Source organism: Microcaecilia unicolor, chromosome 9 (assembly GCF_901765095.1).
Source record: "Microcaecilia unicolor chromosome 9, aMicUni1.1, whole genome shotgun sequence".
Lineage (NCBI taxonomy): Eukaryota > Metazoa > Chordata > Amphibia > Gymnophiona > Siphonopidae > Microcaecilia > Microcaecilia unicolor.
In genome coordinates, this window is record NC_044039.1 from 30,527,123 (window position 1) to 30,547,616 (window position 20,494).

The 20,494-nt window shown below is 43.5% G+C and overlaps 1 protein-coding gene across 4 annotated transcripts in view; it reads right to left on the minus strand.

Annotated features, from left to right (window-relative positions):
• MYBPC1 (myosin binding protein C, slow type) overlaps positions 1-20,494 on the minus strand; it is a 163,153-nt gene that overhangs the window by 119,631 nt on the left and 23,028 nt on the right. The gene's annotated exons all lie outside the window — the stretch shown is intronic.

Sequence of the window (20,494 nt, forward strand, 5' to 3'; positions counted from 1 at the left end):
GATGGAAGGAAGCCTTGGATGTCGCGTGGCTGAAAAGTGAAACCCCAACATCCAACGCGTATACAGATGAAATAGGAAGCATAATAATGGAATGAAAAACTGCAAGTGATCTGTGATTAAAAGATGGATTGATATGAAATGATTTTAAATGGTTCAGGATGTTAGCAATGAAAAATCAATACCAAGTAAAAAAAAAAAACAAAAACCAATCACAGGGAACTGCAGCTAAACCACACGTCTGACCTGAAATTGCTGCCGCTTCTCCGGCTTTTACGTCTGCAGGGAAAATGTGCACCACACATATGTTGAACAAGACAGTTTCGAACCAATTCAAATACATGTTAAACAGGTCTTCCAAGTGCATCTACCATGCTACATTGCAAAGCAGGAATCCAAAATGCAAAATGGCAGGGATAAAAAGTCAAGTCAAACGAAACAGGAACAAGCCTCTACGTCGAAACAACAGGAGAGCAAAAGAGGAGTAGAGGATGACATGAATGACGATCAGCCTCGGAGATGTCATCAAATACATTATCATTTCTATAGTGCTACTAGACGTATGCAGCACTATATTTAAAAAAACATAAGAAGCAGAACTTGCTTGACAGAGCTTACAATTTATCTGAGACAGAAAAACAAGACAATAACAGATTATGGGAACGATTTAAACAACATGGATATTAAACAAGCAAGTGAGGGGTTGAGCTTTAAAAACAGTCTCAAAAGGTGAGTAATTTGCTTTCTAAGATGGGCAACACTGCAATAAGAAACCAAGGTAACTACGAACTAATGCTATTCATTGATTTCATAAATTCATGTAGCATGGATGCACATCATGAATTACTATATTGTTTTTATTTCAATAAGATAGCATTAGCAATAAAATATTGTATATCAGGGCATTTAATGAGTCAGAGAAGGACTGAGAGAGCGAAGCATTCTCCAACAGATGAGTGTTCATCTAATTGATTATGGCTTGCTACACCGGTGGCTTCCTAATAAAATGTATCATGCAAAGGCATAAATGTAGGCGTTCCTTGTTCAGTGAAGTCAGTGGTTTCCAAACTTGGTTGCTTGAGACTGTCAATGATGTCCAAATTCTGCAAACCAGGTGTGACTGAAGGCCCTCCCACTACTGCCATCATGTCTTCGGAGTATTTGGGGGAGATGAAGGTGGAAATGTTACTGGGGTTAGTTGACTCTGCTCCTGTTGAAGGGGGTGGATGTTTGTTTTGTAATGTTATTTGAATACCGGTATGTTTTTATGTTATTCATGTATTGTTGTTTTGGAATGTTATTGCATTGTGTTGTTATATTGTAATCTCTAGAGTCTCGGCTTTTTTTGTAGGAGGATGGTATAGAAACAAAATAATCTAATAATGTGAATTTAGGGTCTCCTGAATTACATATGTGTCTGGAATGTTTTCTCTACTGCTCCTGTCATATTGAATTAGATTATCATAGGGAATTGCTTCTCAAGGAAAACAGCTTGTTATGAGTGACCTAGTTGCTCATGCAGAGGATCAGGAATCAATTTCTGGGTTAGCATTGTTTACCAGTGTTGGCCACTGAGTGGGAGAGAGAAATTTCAGCCAGGTCTCTTTAGAGCTACCCACGGGTGGATTCAAAGGCTATGATTATGCATTTTGGAGGGGGCCATAGTTCATGGCCCATGGCCAAGAATCCATTGCTGCAATGACTGGGCTAAAGAAAAATACCCAGTGTACCTGAATGTAACGCACCTTGAGCTACTACTGAAAAAGGTGTGAGCAAAATCAAAATATATAAATAATAATAAAGGATGAGGAATGGAATACAAGATAAAGGCAAATAAATAAATAAATCTCATGGATTGTTTTGCATGAAGGCTTCTCCAAGAACCAATACCCAACACAGATCCTGGTTCCAATGGAGCTGAAGATCCAAAGGAGCAAAGGGAACTCTGGCTGGCCATAATTAGATGATAACAGTAGCAGTTTGCTAGAGAACACTCAGGGGTCCTTTTATAGAGCGGTGGGCTTAGCGTTCGCTCTTTCAATATTTAAAGATTTAAAAGTGATCATATATAAAATCGATTGAAAATATAAATCACCACTTGGATATTATATATTTTTGAGTTTTGTGTTTTCTCCAAGTTGATACATAATTTTTAAATAATTACTCCTGTTAGTTTTATTTTTCGATAATCAATGCCAGTGCCTGGATTAGGTCCAACATTGAATCTCTTGGTCTAATTCAACCGGTGACAGTCAGCACCTTTCAAAATGATGACCACTGCTAGATGAGTATCAGGGGAGATCGTGTATAGCACAGTGGTTCTCAACCCGGTCCTTAGAACTAGAGAGTTGCACGGGGACAGAAATTTCACCATGGAATCTAACCCATACCCACTAAGATCCATTCCATCCCAAACCATCCCTACAATTAATCTCCTCCATCCAAACCTGTACCCATAGGAGTCAACTCTATTATTTACTTGCTCGTAGCCAGCCCTCTGTTTCCTCCCAACCCCAACAGCCTCCCATGGTTTTTTGTATGGTATTCACTATTCAACCAATGAGTGTTCTATGCCTCAGTCTGGCTCTCCAGCTGCCTCTCTCTGTACGTTCCAAGCCTCATTTTGGTGCTCCAATTGCCTCTCTCAGTGCATTCCAAGCATCATTCTGGAGTCATCAGAAATTTTGACTACACCTCTGTGGGAATCCTACGGCAACTTCTTCCATCCAGTGGTAATCCCATGGCAACTTCTTCCATACCTGCTGGAATCCCAGGGGTTCCATGGGATTCCCATAATCCCCATTCTTGTGCAGTTCTCTACTTGAAACACAACCTCATTTACCACTATACCACGTGTCCTCAACCAAGTCCTCAAGAACAGTCAGGTTTTCAGGATATCCATGATAAACATGTATGAGATATATTTGCATACAATGGAGATATTGAATACAAAGCTATCTTATATGAATATTCATTGTGGATATCCTGAAAACCAAACTGTTTCTTGAGGACTGGATTGAGAATCCCTGATACAGTGGTAAATAAGACAGAGATAACTGCATTATTTCAGGATGAAAGTGATAACCATGAGTGTGTCCTACTGTGCCATACATTACGCTTGGAGACAGAACTAAAGTTAGGTTAATCATTTTCTACAATCCTTTCAAGGAAAAATGATAGAAACCAAAAAATCCTCTCTCTGACAATTGTCTCTTTAAATTACAATGTATTCAGTTGGTTCTGATTGGAAAAAGTCTATCTTTATATATATTTTTTAAAACAGCTTTATTACATAAGATAATGAGTGTTGCAAAATGTGGAACAAATCTTTAGTTATTGGATATTTTTATTTGGGGGGTGGGATGGGTTTAGGACTGTTAATTGTGATAATTGAGGAGGACAATCATTGTGTTATGGTATTTATAATGTATGCATTCATTTACATGTAAATACCACAAGCTTCCATAGAGAGACAGTCCACAAATGTCAGGGTTGACATCCAGAGGCAATTCTATAACTGGCTGCCTTAATGCTGTGTGATGAGAGCCTATTCTATGATGGCATTTGGGCACCCAGATTCTGTTATAGGCATCTGCATGCCTGACAGGGGTGGCCCGACCATTAGGCCACCTGAGGTGGGGTCCTCAGGCGGTACTCTTCAGGAGTGGCATCTCTGGGGTGACAGTTTTGCGGCGTTTTACCTTGTCAAGGTGATGTTCCAAACCTGGCAGCGGTTCCCATATGGTGCCCTGCCACTGTTGGCATCTGCCTCTTCCCTTTACTGTGGCTGCCTGAAGTAACTTCCTGTTTCGCTCAGGCAGCCGCAGTAAAGGGAAGACGCAGGTGCCGGCGGTGGCAGGGCAGTGTATGGGAACCGCTGCTGCTGCCAGGTTTGGACCGTCACTGTGATGAGGTAAAACGCCTGAGGGGAGACAGCATCTCAGCCCAGGGAGGGCAGCATGTAAGCTCCACCTCAGGTGGCATCTTGCAATTGCACTTGCAATTAAACCAGCCATAGTCCTGGCATAAGTGCAGGTACCTAAATGCAGCACAGAGGCACATAACTTATAGTATTCTGTAAATGATGTGCATCAGAAGCAGCCCCAGACATTGTCCTTCCATGCTCTGTCCTTGTAAATGCACCTCTGGATTCTATATATTACACTCTGATTTAGGCACCCAAATTTGGGGGTGCTCCCGAGATGCATGCACAACTTAATTGGCTAACAATCAATCATTGGATGCTAACAACCAATTGTTGATGCTAATTGGCACTCATTGAGATTTGCACACACATCTGGCTGCACACTATTCTATTGAGCCAGGCACCCAAATCCTATAGCGCACAACTCAAAAGGGGGTGTGGCCACAGGAGGGGCATGTCAGGGGGCGTTCTGAAAAGTTATACGCATTGTTACTGAATACTGGGTCAGTATGCCAAATTTGGGTACCAGCATTGATACCAGGTTTCAGCAGGCATAAATCTGGCACCCAAAGTTAGGGCACAGCAATCTGTGCTTTATAGAATTGGGCTTAGTGCCAGTCTTTCTGGTGCCCATTTTTGAGCACCATTTATCTGGCTCTATGCCATTTACATGTAACCTTCAGAATAACACTTAGCTGCCCTGCTGGCATTTGTGTAGGTAACTGTACGGTGATGTGCATAAGTGCAAATATTCTGGAATTTTGAACATGTCTGGGATGTGTAAACCAGGGGCATAGCCAGACTTCGGCAGGAGGGGGGTCCAGAGCCCGAGGTGAGGGGGCACATTTTAGCCCCCCCGGCACCACCGCCCCCCCCAGCCGCCGCCACCACCATCACCACCTTAACCCCCCCCTGCCGACGACCCTCTCGACCCTCCTCCCACCACCAACCCTCCCCCGCCGTCGCCTACCATTGCTGGCAGGGGACCCCTACTCCCGCCAGCCAAGGTTCTCTTCTTCCTTCATTCTGTTTCTGAGTCTGACATCCTGCACGTTGTACGTGCAGGACATCAGACTCAGAAACAGAATGAAGGAAGAAGAGGACCTCGGCTGGCGGGGGTTGGGGTTCAATGCCAGCAAAGGTAGTTGACGGTGGGTTGGCACGGGAGGGGGGTCCAGGGCCAAATCTACAGGGGCCCAGGCCCCCGTGGCCCCACGTAGCTATGCCCCTGGTGTAAACACAGGCACCCACTAATAGAATTGTCCTTCACATGTCCAGCAATCGTGTAAAGATACCTGGATAAGAAATTCATATGTCTTTTTGCAGATATTCATCAGTGTTATCCATCCAGTAAGGTTGCACATATGATATTGTTTGTTTGATTCATTAGTGTGCCTTAAAAACTGTATTGCATGCTAATGCACTAAAGGCCCCTTTTACCAAGCTGTGGACTGGCAAAAGGTGGCCAGTGCTGGCATTGGCACGTGTTTTACATGCACGCTGAGGCCCCCTTTTACCACAGCTGGTATAAGGAAAGTCTCGCCTTCCTGCAGGAAATGGCTGTGCGGCAAGTAAAGCACTTGCCGCGCGGCCATTTCGGGGAGGGGGGGAGCCCTTACCGCCACCCATTGATGTGGCGGTAAGGGCTCCCATGTTACCCAGTGGTAACTGGGCAGATTACCGCCGGGTACACTCTGTCACTACAAAAATAAATAAATTCTTGTAGCACCAGAAATGACGGCACTCTAGGGGTGGGAAGTACCGCTGGGCTGCTGCGGTAGCCCGGCGGTACTTCCTGTATAGCGAGCAGTAAGCCCGCATTGGGCTTACTGCCTCTTAGTAAAAGGAGCCCTAATCTGGAATGCAACTTGCCTTGCACTGCAACAGTAAAAGCATGAGCTAAATAGATAAATACGTCAATTTAACCCATGTTAAAGTATGAGTTAGCACGTGTTCAGCTGAATAGTATGCATTAAAATGTTTTAATATGCATTAAAAATGTTTATCAAAACAAATGTGTGAAAAAAATCAAAAGAAGATCTGTAATCAAATGAACAGAAAAGGAACTGAAAAATGTTTGCCTTGTGCATATCTCTTATCATCCCAGTTAGAACATGTACTGACCAATTCCCACACTATTTTACAAGAGACTCGGCCAATCATAGAGCCTTTTGTACAATAGGTGCAGGCTTGCACCTTTAAGTCCCTCTGGGGTCCTTTTACTAAGTAGCAGAAGGGCTAACGCAGGAGTAGCACATGCCAAATTGGCACTGCCGCAGGGGTAGCACACGTGACCTGCAGTAGTTTTGAAGTCGGCTTGTGCTATTTCCTGCAGTAGAAAATGTTTTTCTATTTTCTAAAAACAACAAAACAAGCGGAAGAAATCCAGAAAGACCAGACTGAAACCACAGATGGTAAGAGCACCAAAAACGTTTTATTGGGACCCTACAAGGCCTTCTTCAGGGGTCTTCAAATTGACATATACGGATATTCCTCCAAAGGTTCTCATGAGATGAGACGATCGCTGGTGCTATCCGAACGAAGCATAGACATTACAGTCTGTTCGGACAGCACCAGTGATTGTCTCATCTCGTGAGAACTTTTGGAAGAATATCCATATATATCAATTTGAAGACCCCTGAAGAAGGCCACACGGACCGTGTAGGGTCCCAATAAAACTTTTTTGGTGGTCTTACCATCTGTGGTTTCAGTCTGGTCTTTCTGGATTTCTTCCACTTGTTTTGTTGTTTTTGTGTCTTTTTGCAGGAGATTTGGACTCTCTTTGTTGCTCTTTTCTATTTTCTAATGCAGGGGGTGTTCCCAGTGGTAATCAGCAGAGTGGCCACATTTGTGCTTGCTGCCTGATTACCACACAAGTAGCACATGACCGTTTACTGCCTAAGCCCTTACTACTAGGCCAATGAGTGGCAACAGTGGCGTACCGAGGGCAGGGCGGTGGGGGTGGTCTGCCCCGGGTGCACGCCCCTGGAGGGGTGCAGAAAGCAGCCACGTGGCTGTCGGCTCCGCTGGTTCCCTGCTTCCTCTGCCCCAGAACAGGTTACTTCCTGTTCCGGGGCAGAGGGAGCAGGGAACCAGCGGAACCGACAGCCGCGCAGCTGCTCCCAGCAGGTAAGAATGCACCCGGGGGGTGTTGATGCGCCCGGGGTGTGTGTGTCAATGTGCTGGGGGGTGTCGTGCTGCACCCAGGGGGGACATATGCCGCAGCACCCAGTGGGGGGGGGGGGGGGGGTGCACGGCGGTTATCCGCCCCGGGTGACAGCTGACCAAGGATCGCCACTGAGTGGCAGTAAGGGCTCAGGCAGTAAATAGCCGCATGCTACTTTTAATTTTAGCGCACAACCATTTACTGCCCCCAATAAAAAAGCCCAGGTAAAAAATGGCCCAGTGCATGCCAGTTTCAAGCATCCACACTACCGCAGGCCATGCTTTACTGCTGCTTAGTACTATGTACAGAAGAAGCAGTGATTTTAGAAAGCTGCATGGGGGGAAAGCAAACATAGAAATTCCTCCATGTAGACAAGGGGGCACCTTTCTAAAATCATGGCTTCCTCTGTAAAGGACCCTGATTCTAGCATTGGTGCCCCCTCCCCCAAGGCAATCATTCCCTCTCCCCCTGCAGCAACAAACCTCCAAATGCAGCCACATTCACCCAAATGCAGCAACTCCCCATCACCACGACGCAAGCACCCCTCGGTTCACAAACATCTCACCCCGATGCAAGCACCCACCCCAGTTCACAACCCCCCTAAGATGTAAGCACCCATCATATTCATAACCCCCCAATGCAACACCTACCTTCATGTGTGCCAACCACCAACCAATCACTTCCCCCCAAGGCTCAAACTATCTCTATGGATTGAAACTCCCATGATGCACATCCTACCAGCAGATCCTTCATCCCTAACCCATGATCCACACCACAGATTTACCAGGGGTAGTGAGGCAGAAGAAATACCCACTCGATCCCGCCTCAATGATTGGGTCTTTCAAAATGACTGCTGAGATTTCTAGTGGTAATATTGTGGTTACCCCATTGTTGTTAGATCTGCACTGGTTGCCGCTGAAGGCGAGGATTATTTTCCACGTATCCTGCGTTGTTTGTAAATCATTACATGGTTTGTCATCTGTACTTTTATATGATCTCCTTTATTGCTCTTCTGCTCAGTTTACTCAGAAATGGAAAAACAGCGATACTCTCTTATTTGCTCCAATTCATTGTCTTATCTCTAAGAAAAATCATGAAAGATCTTATCCTTAACAAGCAGCTAATCTTTGAAGATCTCTTCCTATTGAGTTAAGATTGGATTATTCCTATATGTCTTTTTGGAGAGGTCTAAAGACTCTTCTATTTCCTAAATATATATCCTCTAAGCTGAGTGATGATTGACTGTTAGATTTAACACTTGATTCTAGTCTGTAACTGTTTTAGTTTGTTTGTGATTATACTGCTTTTGATTAGTTTGATGATTGTATTTTAAATGTTTCTTATTGTTAACTGCCTTGAACCCTTTTGAGAATTTGGCAGTATAGATGTCTTAGATTAGGTTAGATTAGATACCACTAGGGGGACAGAACAAGACCTGTAGTGGCAATACTGTACATTACCGCTAGAGATCTCAGCAGCCATTTTGAAACCCGATTGTTAAGGTGGGAGAGTGGGTATTGCTCCTACCCCACTAGACCACAGAGACCCCTAGGAAGTCTGAGGTATAGATTGAGGGAAGATTTAGGGGTAGGGTCTGCTCAGGGAGGCACATAAGGAGAGTTTAGACCCTTGGTAGGGGTTAGGCCTTAGGGAGAGGGTGATATATGGTAGGTGGTTGGTCACACATGGGGGTGGGTATTATATCAGAAGGGGGCTTTGTGAAATGAGTGGATGCTTGCATCAGTTTGGGGGTGAGGTGGGTGCTTTCATCAGGATGGAGGTGGGGGTTATAAACTCAGGGGGGGGGGTGCTCCGGAGGGGGGGGGGGGTAATTGCTACATCAGGGTGGTTGTGGTCGCTGAGACAGTATGTTGCAATGCAGTGGGGGAGGGGTGTAGAAATGGATGCCTTGGGGAGGATAGGGGGTGATCAGGGAGCCACATGTTGGGAATTACAGATGCCCCTTACAACGGGCATTTATACATGCCTCAGGGCAACTACACATACTGACATCTATCTTGTTCAGTGGAGAAATGGATGTGAATTTCCTGGGTGAAATGGGAAATCCACATTTGTATTTTCAGCCCACCCAAAATACTCCCTTCCTCCGCCCTTCCTCCCCCTTGACATCTATATTATGTAGTTAGCTTTCCTGGACCCCACATGTAAATGGATTCTGCTCTGAAATTCCATTTACATATGGGAATACTCCTAGAATATGGGCCTGAATATGCCAGCATAACTTTATATAGGTAACTTATCCATGTAAAACGAATCCTACTATCTCTGTGGTCTGATGCTGACAGATAAGACATATGGATAATGGCTGAATATAGGTGCATCTGTATAACTTTCCCCTCACCCCCTCCTCAACGGGAATGTTCTTGGCTCCTCCTACAATTATATGGAAAATGTTTAACCATATATTGACTTATATAATTAAAATTGATCTGTGGATTACCCTGAGAATTTGAAATAAAATCATTTCTGCAGGCTGCACTGATCATGGCCACATAAGTATTTTACATCTCAGCCTCATAATAAGCAATTAAATAGAAATTTTATCCACACACGGCTAGAAAATGAGGAAGGAAGAAATCCTACTCATCACAGGTCGAAACAATCCCATATGGTTTCTTATAAAAGGAAAAAAAAAGAAAAGCGATTATGTTAGATTATAACAACTAAACTCTATGAGGCCAATTCTCAGCAATGTGGAGACAAGCTGTACTTTTAACATTATGCCTTCTGTTTAACTTTTTGTGGGACTTCAATGATTCCCTCCATCCAAGTAGGATCACTGAAAATGCAAGCACAACTTTAAACAAGTAAGTGATTCATTTAAAGTTATAACTGCTATCTGTGTGGTCCAACTTTGGATAGGTAATGTTTAGCCCATACCCCGGGTCACTCCAAATCACATCACAAATCAAAATAGACAGCTCTGGTCCTTTAGGAGCACTTTTACTAAACTGTTAGTTCAAGTGCTTATACTATCTCATTTGGATTATTTTAATGTCCTGGTTTTAGGCTTGTTTTCTAAAAATCTTACAAAATTGCAGCGGATACAGAACACAGCGATAACACTAATTTTTAAACTTAATACATATGACAGTATTACATTATACACTGGGAAATTACATTGGCTTCCTGTTAATGAGAGAATTAAGTTTAAAGCAGTTTGTTTAATTTTTTCAAATTTTAAAGGGATCCACTTCAGAACAGTTGATTAAATTTACTTCACTCATTATTGGATATTCCCTGCGCTTTTGAGATCAATTGATTTTATGCCCACCTTTTTATAAAAATACCAGGTTTTTGAAAATAGTAAATTCCATATATTCAGTACTGAGAGTATCATTGTGGAAATCTCTTCCATTTTTATATTAGGACTGAATATAACTAGTTACTTTTTGGAAGAAGGTGAAAACCTTTTTATTTCCTAAAAATGTTAATGATTTGTAGGATTTGTATTTTAGTAAAAGTGCCCCTTGGTGGCTTAAAATGGCCCAGTTATTTGAGTGGCCAAACTTTTATTTTTAAACCCTTTAGTGTCCAATGTTCCCGTAATAAGCCATATGGGAACAGATTGATGGGAACATTGGACACTAAAGGGTTAAGTATTTAACTGGTCAGCACTGCACAAGTTCTGAATATTGACCTCTATGGAACTCCAACATAGTAGCACAGGACTCAAAACCTGCACTAAGGTTTGTCTCTCCTCCTGACCTCTTGCCTTTTCCTAAAAGAAGAAGGAAAGGAACATAAGAAAAATTAGTATAAACTAGTAATAATTATAAAAATTGTGGTGTTCTGCTGGTGTCCAGATTCTGTGCAAATTTACAACATTCTCCCAGTTAGAACACAGATTTGAAGCTGCTGATGGTGATCGCAGAGGAAAACAACAGGGGACAAGGGAAGACAAAGCATTTACTGAAAGACATTGACAGCGAGAAGCATGAAACCCCGTTGCTGGAGTTTTGTGTGGCCAAGTTCCTGTCTCTTGCAGCCATGGCTGGATGTTCATCCTATGTGGCTTAATTCACACGGAGTCACTTTTATTGACCGATGCTATTTCCATATTGCTGCTGGTGTTTATATACATCCGCTTGGCCACCATTTGACTCATCCAGGTAATACAGATCAGTTTCTTAAATATAACCCACGTGTATGGCCATTTATACGGGACCTGAGGTCTATTAAACTATACATGGGCAAGAAAAAAATCACTTTGCTTGAAGCTAACATAACATACCATCAGACCTTTCCTTTTCAGTTGACTTACTTGGACTGTTCCATTCGTCAGTACACATTTGGTCCGTTGGCATGCCTTAAAAATTAACCCCTTCGTTATGTAAATTTCTGCACCCAACTTGATGCTTAGGCCGAAATTTTACATACGGCACCGAAAAATGGGTGCCAATAAAATTTTGCACTAAGCGCTATGCTAAAAGCAGCGCTCAGAGTCGGGCGGCGTTTATAGATTAGCGTTTGGTGCCAGGATCAGCGCTCAGTTTTAGGAGTGAGAATTTACACCTTGTGCAAATTCTCACACCTAAATTATGCGCAGCTCTCCCGTATTCTACAAAACTGCACATGAATTCTAGGAGTGTCCCCAATCTGCCCATGCCTCTCCCCTTTTTGGATCCTCACGTAAAATTTGCGCGTGGATCCTGCTGCCTAAAATGTCCGAGTACATTTTAATTAATGCCAATTAGTACCTATAATTGATTATTACCACCCATTATCGGTGCTAATTGGCTTGTTATTCAATTAAATAGCAAACACGCCCACATTTCTGCATGTAATATTTAGTGCCATATATAGAATTAGGTTGTTAACGTGCAAAGTTGTGCACTCAAGCTACGGAATAGAGTCAGTTATGCATGTAACTTAATTGAATAATTAAATGCTATTTGGCATTAACAATTATTGGCTATAATTGGTGTTACTTGGCACAAATTAGTAGCTGCACACATAACTGCCCTCAGTCAGTATTCTAGAAAATGTGCAGTCAATTTCCATGGCACACAACTGCAAGGGGGGGGGGGGGGCATGGACCTGGGAGGGGCATGGGTGAGTTGGGGTCATACCTGGCACTTATGCGCATTTTATAGAATATGTGCAGTTATGCACTTAACTGCCTACAGTTAGGTTTGAGCATTTACACCAGCCATTTGGCTAGCCCAAGTGCTTGCACCTAAATTTTAGCACATAACTGTGGACTTCATTTAGCTAAGAGCAGGCCTAAGTGGCCATGCCTAAAGTTGAGCAGGCCTAAGTGGCCATACCTAAAGTTGAGCGGGCCTAAGGGGCCATGCCTAAAGTTGAGCAGGCCTAAGTGGTCATCCTAAAGTTGAGCAGATTAATGCGGACTAACACTAGTATTCTATCACAGATTTTGGTGCACAAATGTGCTGTTGTGGAATACCAGCTAGTGCCCACTCTTTGAACGCCTAACTTATGGTACCATATGTAGGATTACCCCCAATCACTTTTACACACGTGGTTATAGAATTTAGGGGAATGCACATACATTTAGGCATGGGCTTTTACACCAGGTTTTCAGTGGCGCAAGTGGCCGCGCCTAAATGTCCCTTGGCCTATGCGCTATTCTATAAACTGTGTCTTACTGTACATGCGGTTTATAGAATAGCGCTATGTGCATTATTCTAAAGTGCCTACATTTCGGATGCCATATACAGAATACAGCCCAATGTGGGTAGTTTCTTTTGGAAAAAGTAGCAATGTATATGGACTAGAGATGCCCTACTATGAAAGAATATACAGAAGGGATCCCAGTCATCCTTAAATGCAGCCCATCTTAGAAGGCCTTAGCTTAGGGGGCTCAGAGGTATGGGTGGGGCCTAGGAGAGGAACATAAAGTTCAGCCCAGAATGGAATAGGGAGGCCCAGAATGGAAGATGGAAGGCCCCAGGAATACAAGGATTTTGCATGTATAGAGTGTGCATGTATAGAGTAGGGATGGACACCCAGAAAGTCATTTGCACATTGGGGTGAATTGTATATATGGCACTAAAAAAAGTGCTATTCTATAAGCTGTGCTTAAAGTTAGGCACGGTTTATAGAATAGTGTTTACGCCCAGAAACGGAAATTTGCACCAACTGAAATGTGGTGCAAATGTACATTCCTAAATTAGGTGAGTATCCTCCCATATTCTATAACAATGTGTGTAAATGCTAGGAATGCCCCATTCTGCCCATGATCCTCCTATTTCTGCACTTCCTTTTTTTTTACTCTTGCCTAAATTTACATGCATAAATTCCAATTAAATCTAATTTGTTAAATTGCATGTGCCAAAATTTGCACACTCAGTTTTTGGTGACTTTTATAGAATTAGAGGGATAGTGAGCACTGTTTCCCAATATTCAGCGCATGCATAAATCAATATGCCTACATGGACCACGCACATCAGGAACATGGTGCCCAATGTTGGGTGCGGATTTCTGTGCATAACTTAATAGCTTAATTGGCTCTTAATTGGCGCTAGGGATCAATCAATTGACAATAGCAAGCATTAATTAGAGCCAATTAGTGGTCACACATAGAAGTACCTTCACCCTATTCTATAATCCTCCATGTCTGATTTCCATTGTACTCGACTCCGAAGTGGGTGTGGACATGAGAGGGCATGGGCGAATCAGAGGCATGACTGGAAATTAGGTGTGGAGTTATACAATACCGTCATTAGTTGTGCACAAGCATTTTGTATCAGCCTTTGGCAGGCATAACTGCTCGCACTCAAAGTTAGGCCCAAAATGCTCATTAAGCTAGTCCTACATAATAATTCTCACCTCCAACGTTCTAAAGTAGCTGCCTGTGTCCGTGGCTCCTGGAGTTGCTGAGCTAGGCTCCGTAGCCAGGCTGACGTCACTCACAGCTGATTCCCAGGCAGGGGGAGGAGTAGGGAAACACGTGGAGCAACTTGCTCCGCGTGTTTCCCTACTCCTCCCCCTGCCTGGGAATCAGCTGTGAGTGCGCCGCTCAAACACCCCCTCCGCACATCACCCAAGCCCCCCAGCACATCAAACACCCCCCTCCCCCCCGAAGCACATCATCACCCCCCCCCCCCCCCCGAAGCACATCAACACCCTCACCACCCACAGTTGCCACTGGTAACACCGTCTGGCCGCTGCTGCTTCTCCTGTTGAGCAGCAGCAGCCGCTACAAAAAGAAAAAAGCCATAAATGTTTTTAAACCTGAAACGCAGCACCGTAGACAGCCATCCTGCAGCCGCTCCTCCTCTCGCCTCCACGTCACTGCCCCTGGAGTAAGACCCCGGAGGAGCGCAGCGACGTGAGAGGTGAGAGGAGGAGTGGCTGCAGAGCCGACAGCCAATGCCTGATGGCTGTCTACGGTGCTGCGTTTCAGGTTTAAAAACATTTACTGCTTTTTTTTTCTTTATGTAGGGGCCGCTGCTGCTCAACAGGAGAAGCAGCAGCGGCTGGACAGCGTTACCAGTGGCAGCTACGGTTGGCGAGGGGGTTTGATGCGCCAGGGGGGGAGGGTCGCTGGACATGGGTGGCTGCAGGGGGGGCAGGGGGAGAGGAGGGTCGCTGGACATGGATGGCTGGAGGGGGTCAGGGGAGAGGGAGGTGGGGAGGGGGTCCTGAGACCAGAGAGGTGGGGGTGGAGAGGGGGCACCTGCGAGAGGGGGGGGGTGCTCCATCTCTCACACACTCTCTCTCAAACATACACACTCCGAGGAAACCTTGCTAGCGCCCGTTTCATTTGTGTCAGAAACGGGCCTTTTTTTACTAGTATTCTATAAATGCCATTCCACACGGAACTGCCATTTTAGAATTCACACTTAGCACATCCCCATGCCTAACTTTGGGTGACCTTTACTGAATTCCCCGCTGTGTGCGCATAGTGTGCACTTTTATCGGTGAGTGACATTTGTTTGAAATGGCCTCCCATTGCTAGTATAGAGTATCTAGCTGTAATCCTGTTTTCGGCCTGCAAGGCAAGCGAGGCATGTTTTCTGTTGAGATAAATAAATGCTTCTCCTTTTGTTCTGAAACTGATCTTGGCTTGCTTTATTTGTATTCACAAGCCTCATCAAATGACCAGAACCCCTGCCGCTTACACATTCGACTATATGCCCATGTACATTAGAAACAACCCAAGCTATTCGAACGTTCATCCTAAAACTTTGTTCTTATTCTTTGCATTTGGTGAAGCAGACCTCTATACAACGATCATTTGGTTCCCTTCTTTGCTGGTGCAAGTTTCCAAATGTCCAATCATTATATTCACAGTGCAAGTCTGGCAAATTAAGCCTAAACTGATATTCTGACCTGAAGGACAAATGTTCTAACAAGTATGTCAATAATATACTTATCCCACATGGGTAAGTGATCTTAAGGAACGCTCATAAGAAGTTGTATCAAAGGTCAACACATTATGCCCTCCTAGAGCAATGCCAACTAAAATACTTATACCAGGTTTCACTGCAAGTGGTAAATGTCATCAGAGGCCAAAATAGTGGGCCACATGACAAAAAGACAAATCACCATCCACATGCCTAGAGGTCATGCAAATTAGCTTACTATGGCTATTTTGAGGCATCAGAAAGTGATCCTAAAACAGCTGTACAGTATTTCAGGATTCCTGACAGCAACAGAATCAATGGCACATAGACAAAATTGAACAGCCAATGACCACAGTAAAGAGTCACTCACCCCAGAGGGAATACAGAAAGTCGTTTCCACAAGAGTTAATCACTGTGGCTTTATTTCACCCTTTTGCTAAAGAGGAATATTCACTTGCGGGTGATAAAAATCCTCAAGGTCTGTAGAAAGTTTGGCAATTTAACCTCAAATTCATAGAACTCTAATTCTTACAGCTTCTGTTCTTAACATCTGTAGTAAATGTTATTCTTCCATATAACATCCAAGTCAACACTCAAAGCAGTTATGCTGTTAGCACCCAATGATGCTATTACCCCAGTGGTTTTTATTATAATTCAGTGCACCAGTTAAAAGATACATTTTGGATAGACAACTCAATGTCCAGTCAAAATATATCCATTTAGATTTAGGAGGGGTCGGGGCATTCTGGGGGAGTAGCCAAAAATGTTTGGATACTGTGATATTCATTTGCTATCTGGATAAATTTATCCATTTAGCAGTGTCACATATATAGTAGCTCTAAATGTAAATGGATAAGTTATCTAAATGGATAAGTTTACTGAATATTGGGCACAAAGAAAATCAGATAAATCATGCACTTTCTTTATGCGGTGGCTGTCTTTCTGAACATTTTTCCCAACATTGTTCTTGACAGCAACCTGACACCCAGTCTCTGGTTAAACCGGTAGACTGAAAACTAATTAAGGGTCCCTTCTACTAAAGGGCATTCGAATCTGGGTTTAGCACATCTTAATGTGTAATAAAACAGCGAAGATGACTCAAAAATAGGTGGACCACGTTCCAAAGAAAATAACAGTTTATTAAGGAAGAATCGAGACTCGACACAGCTGTATTTTGGCCGACAAGGCCGGCATCAGCAGTCTCTTAGATCAAATAAGGTCATCCACTTGATAAATTGGTTGTCGCAAATGTATAGAGATAATGTATCATGTGCTCCGTGCGTCCAAGAAGTGCTGAAACTTATGAGCAGTAAAACTCCAAGAGTAAACAGCTGCATCGAGTCTCGAGTCTCCTTTAATAAACTGTTTTATTCAATGGAACGTTGTCCACCTATTTTTGAGTCATCTTCACTGTTTTATTATACATTGTGTATTCTGCGGAGATTTTTCTTCTGTGTATACATCGACCTTCTCGTTTTAGCACATCTTAAAGCAGGACTTTCCCATGCTATTTTTTTTATTAGCATGCGGGACTTGCAAAAATTTAACGGGGGGGGGGGGGGGGCACTTACCACCTCTTATTTGGGAGGTGCTAAGTTCTCCCATATTAACTCAGCATTAGCCAGCGCACACGCTAATGTGAATGCGCTAGCTGGTTAATGCTGCCATTCCCATTCTCCGCTCATGACATGACCCCTCTAAAAATATTTTTAAAAATAATTTGCACATGGTGCATATTAGCAGACAAAATACAGCAAAACGTTTTAACGAGTTTTGCAGTATCCCAGGACCCAATTTTGGATGGGCCTGGGGCCAAGATGGGTGGGCAGAAGAACCCAGCCCCATCCCACAGGTGATTTGGTCTTTCCTCTTGCCTGCATGCCATACGGTCTCTCAAACATCCCCCCTTTCCCGCATACCTTTTAAATAGCAGATTTTCACCGGCAGTAAGCAGCAACTAATACACACTGCTCATGTTGGCCCCACAGCCTTCCCTCTGATGCAACTTCCTGTTTCCACATAGGTGGGAATACGTCAGAGGGAAGGCTGTGGGGCCGGTGCGAGCAGTATGTATCAGTCGCTGCTTGCTGAAGGTGAAGATCTGCTATTTACAAGGTATGTAGGAGGGACAGTTGTTGGGAGTTTTCAGGTGGGGTTTGGGAATCCCTGCCAGCCACATCACAGATGTGCTGCTATTGGGTGGGCCTGAGCCCAAAGTGGGTGAGCCTGTGCCCACCCATGCCCACCCTTGGCTACGCCACTGTTTTTTCATGTGCTACATCTGCATTAGGATCTAATACCCTTTAGTAAAAGGGCTCCCGTCAAGATAGCATCCCACACCCATATAGACTAAGAAGCACTGCATCCTGCCCCTTCTTCAGTGCCACCTAGAACTCAATTGGGGGCTGTTTTACTAAAGTATAACAAAATGTTGCAATTAGCACAAGGCATGTGCCCAAATTACTGTACAGTAACTGCAAAGCCTATGCAGGTAACTGTTGTGGTGTTACCAGCATCTCCATGTGCAAATTTCCACAGACTTAAAGCCTTTACCTTGTGTTAAATGCATTACTTACTGCCGCCTGTTTAGGTGGTGTTAGTTGCTATGGTAACAAGAGTGTGTTAAGTTATTAAGCTCTAACTTCAGGTGCAGTCCATGCCCATTCCCCACCCATGACTCACCCATCTTCTTCCTCGATCAACGTGATGCACTTATCTCTAATTCTCTAAACTTGTGTACACAATTAGATGCTTAGTATGCAAAGTTATGTGTGGAAGTTGATTTATTTATTTTACAAACTTATACCCCGCTGCTAAGCAGCTTACAATAAAAACATGCATAGAGTCATAAACATAAAATAGTCCACATCACATTTAACAACTAACCAAAAAAAAAAATCTGTAACTGAAAACTACCAAGCCATTCCATTAATTAATTCATTTATTTATTTATTTGCTGCATTTGTATCCCACATTTTCCCACCTCTTTGTAGGCTCAATGTGGCTTACATTATGCCGCAATGACAATCGCCATTAATGGAACAGAGTACTGTTATAATTAAGGTATATAAGATATCAAGAAAATTAGAAGTAAAGAAAATAATTAATACATATCGGATATGCAAAATGCAACTAAGTATTAAGAAAAGCTTGCAAAACAAATTAGTTCTCAAAACTTTCTTAAACTGTTGCAAAGTAGTGCAAAATCGAATGTGACCTCGGAGTCTATTCCACAATATTGGATCTGCTATAGAAAAGGCACATAAAGACGTCACTACATAATGAATTGTGTTCAGTGCTGGTACTCAAAGTTTCCTATCATTATCCAATCTTAAATGGTGCAGTGGTATATGCCATTGTACCTTTTGTTTTAAATACCATAGTGCTGCCTGATACACAGTTTGAGAAACCAATGTCAAAACTAGAGTTGGGCAACGATAAAAAATTTAAATTGCGATCAATACAGTGATTAAAATCTTTAATCGCGATTAATTGCAACTAGTCACGGCATGCAGTTTGGCCATTTCTCTCGCCCTTTCCTAAGGGCTCCCTCCTATTGAACACAATCATCTATCTCTATCTCTCTCACCCTCTGTTTCTTTCTCTCATGCCCTCCTCCTCAGCCTTCATTCAGTTTCTCTCATGCCCCCTTCACCAGCCTTTACCCAGATTCTCTTATGCCCCCTGATTTTTTAAATGCAGACTGCTCCCTTCTCTCCATTTTACCTCAACAGTAGGACTCAGGCTTTTCTTTTCTTCCTCGCTGCCTCAGAGTCTTGAGCTGCACTATTCAGGAAGTTGAGGAAGTCTCAGAGGGACTTGAAACCACAAGACTTCCCCAACTTCTTGCACGGTGTGGCTCAAGTGTCTGCAGAACCCGGTACAGGAAAAGAAAAAGGACTTTGAGGGTGTGAGGAAGAAAAGAAAAGCTAAAGCCCTGCTGTTGAGGTAAACACAGGCAGAAGGGGGTGAGCCTGTGTTAAAAAAATCAGCTGGATTAAAATAATATTAATGCCTTAAAATATTAACGCCTTAATAAATTATTAACACGTTAATTGTCCACCCCTAGTCAAAAAATTATATCATATGTGATACATCACAGGCAACCAGTATAACTGCTTCAACAATGAGGTAACATGTTCAAATTTCCCCTTCCCTAGGATCATCCTAGCAGCAAAATTTTGGACTATCTGCAATGCCTTACAGTGCATTTTTACTAAACCCAAATACAGTGGGGGAAATAAGTATTTGATCCCTTGCTGATTTTGTAAGTTTGCCCACTGACAAAGACATGAGCAGCCCATAATTGAAGGGTAGGTTATTGGTAACAGTGAGAGATAGCACATCACAAATTAAATCCGGAAAATCACATTGTGGAAAGTATATGAATTTATTTGCATTCTGCAGAGGGAAATAAGTATTTGATCCCCCACCAACCAGTAAGAGATCTGGCCCCTACAGACCAGGTAGATGCTCCAAATCAACTCGTTACCTGCATGACAGACAGCTGTCGGCAATGGTCACCTGTATGAAAGACACCTGTCCACAGACTCAGTGAATCAGTCAGACTCTAACCTCTACAAAATGGCCAAGAGCAAGGAGCTGTCTAAGGATGTCAGGGACAAGATCATACACCTGCACAAGGCTGGAATGGGCTACAAAACCATCAGTAAGACGCTGGGCGAGAAGGAGACAACTGTTGGTGCCATAGTAAGAAAATGGAAGAAGTACAAAATGACTGTCAATCGACAAAGATCTGGGGCTCCACGCAAAATCTCACCTCATGGGGTATCCTTGATCATGAGGAAGGCTAGAAATCAGCCTACAACTACAAGGGGGGAACTTGTCAATGATCTCAAGGCAGCTGGGACCACTGTCACCACGAAAACCATTGGTAACACATTACGACATAACGGATTGCAATCCTGCAGTGCCCGCAAGGTCCCCCTGCTCCGGAAGGCACATGTGACGGCCCGTCTGAAGTTTGCCAGTGAACACCTGGATGATGCCGAGAGTGATTGGGAGAAGGTGCTGTGGTCAGATGAGACAAAAATTGAGCTCTTTGGCATG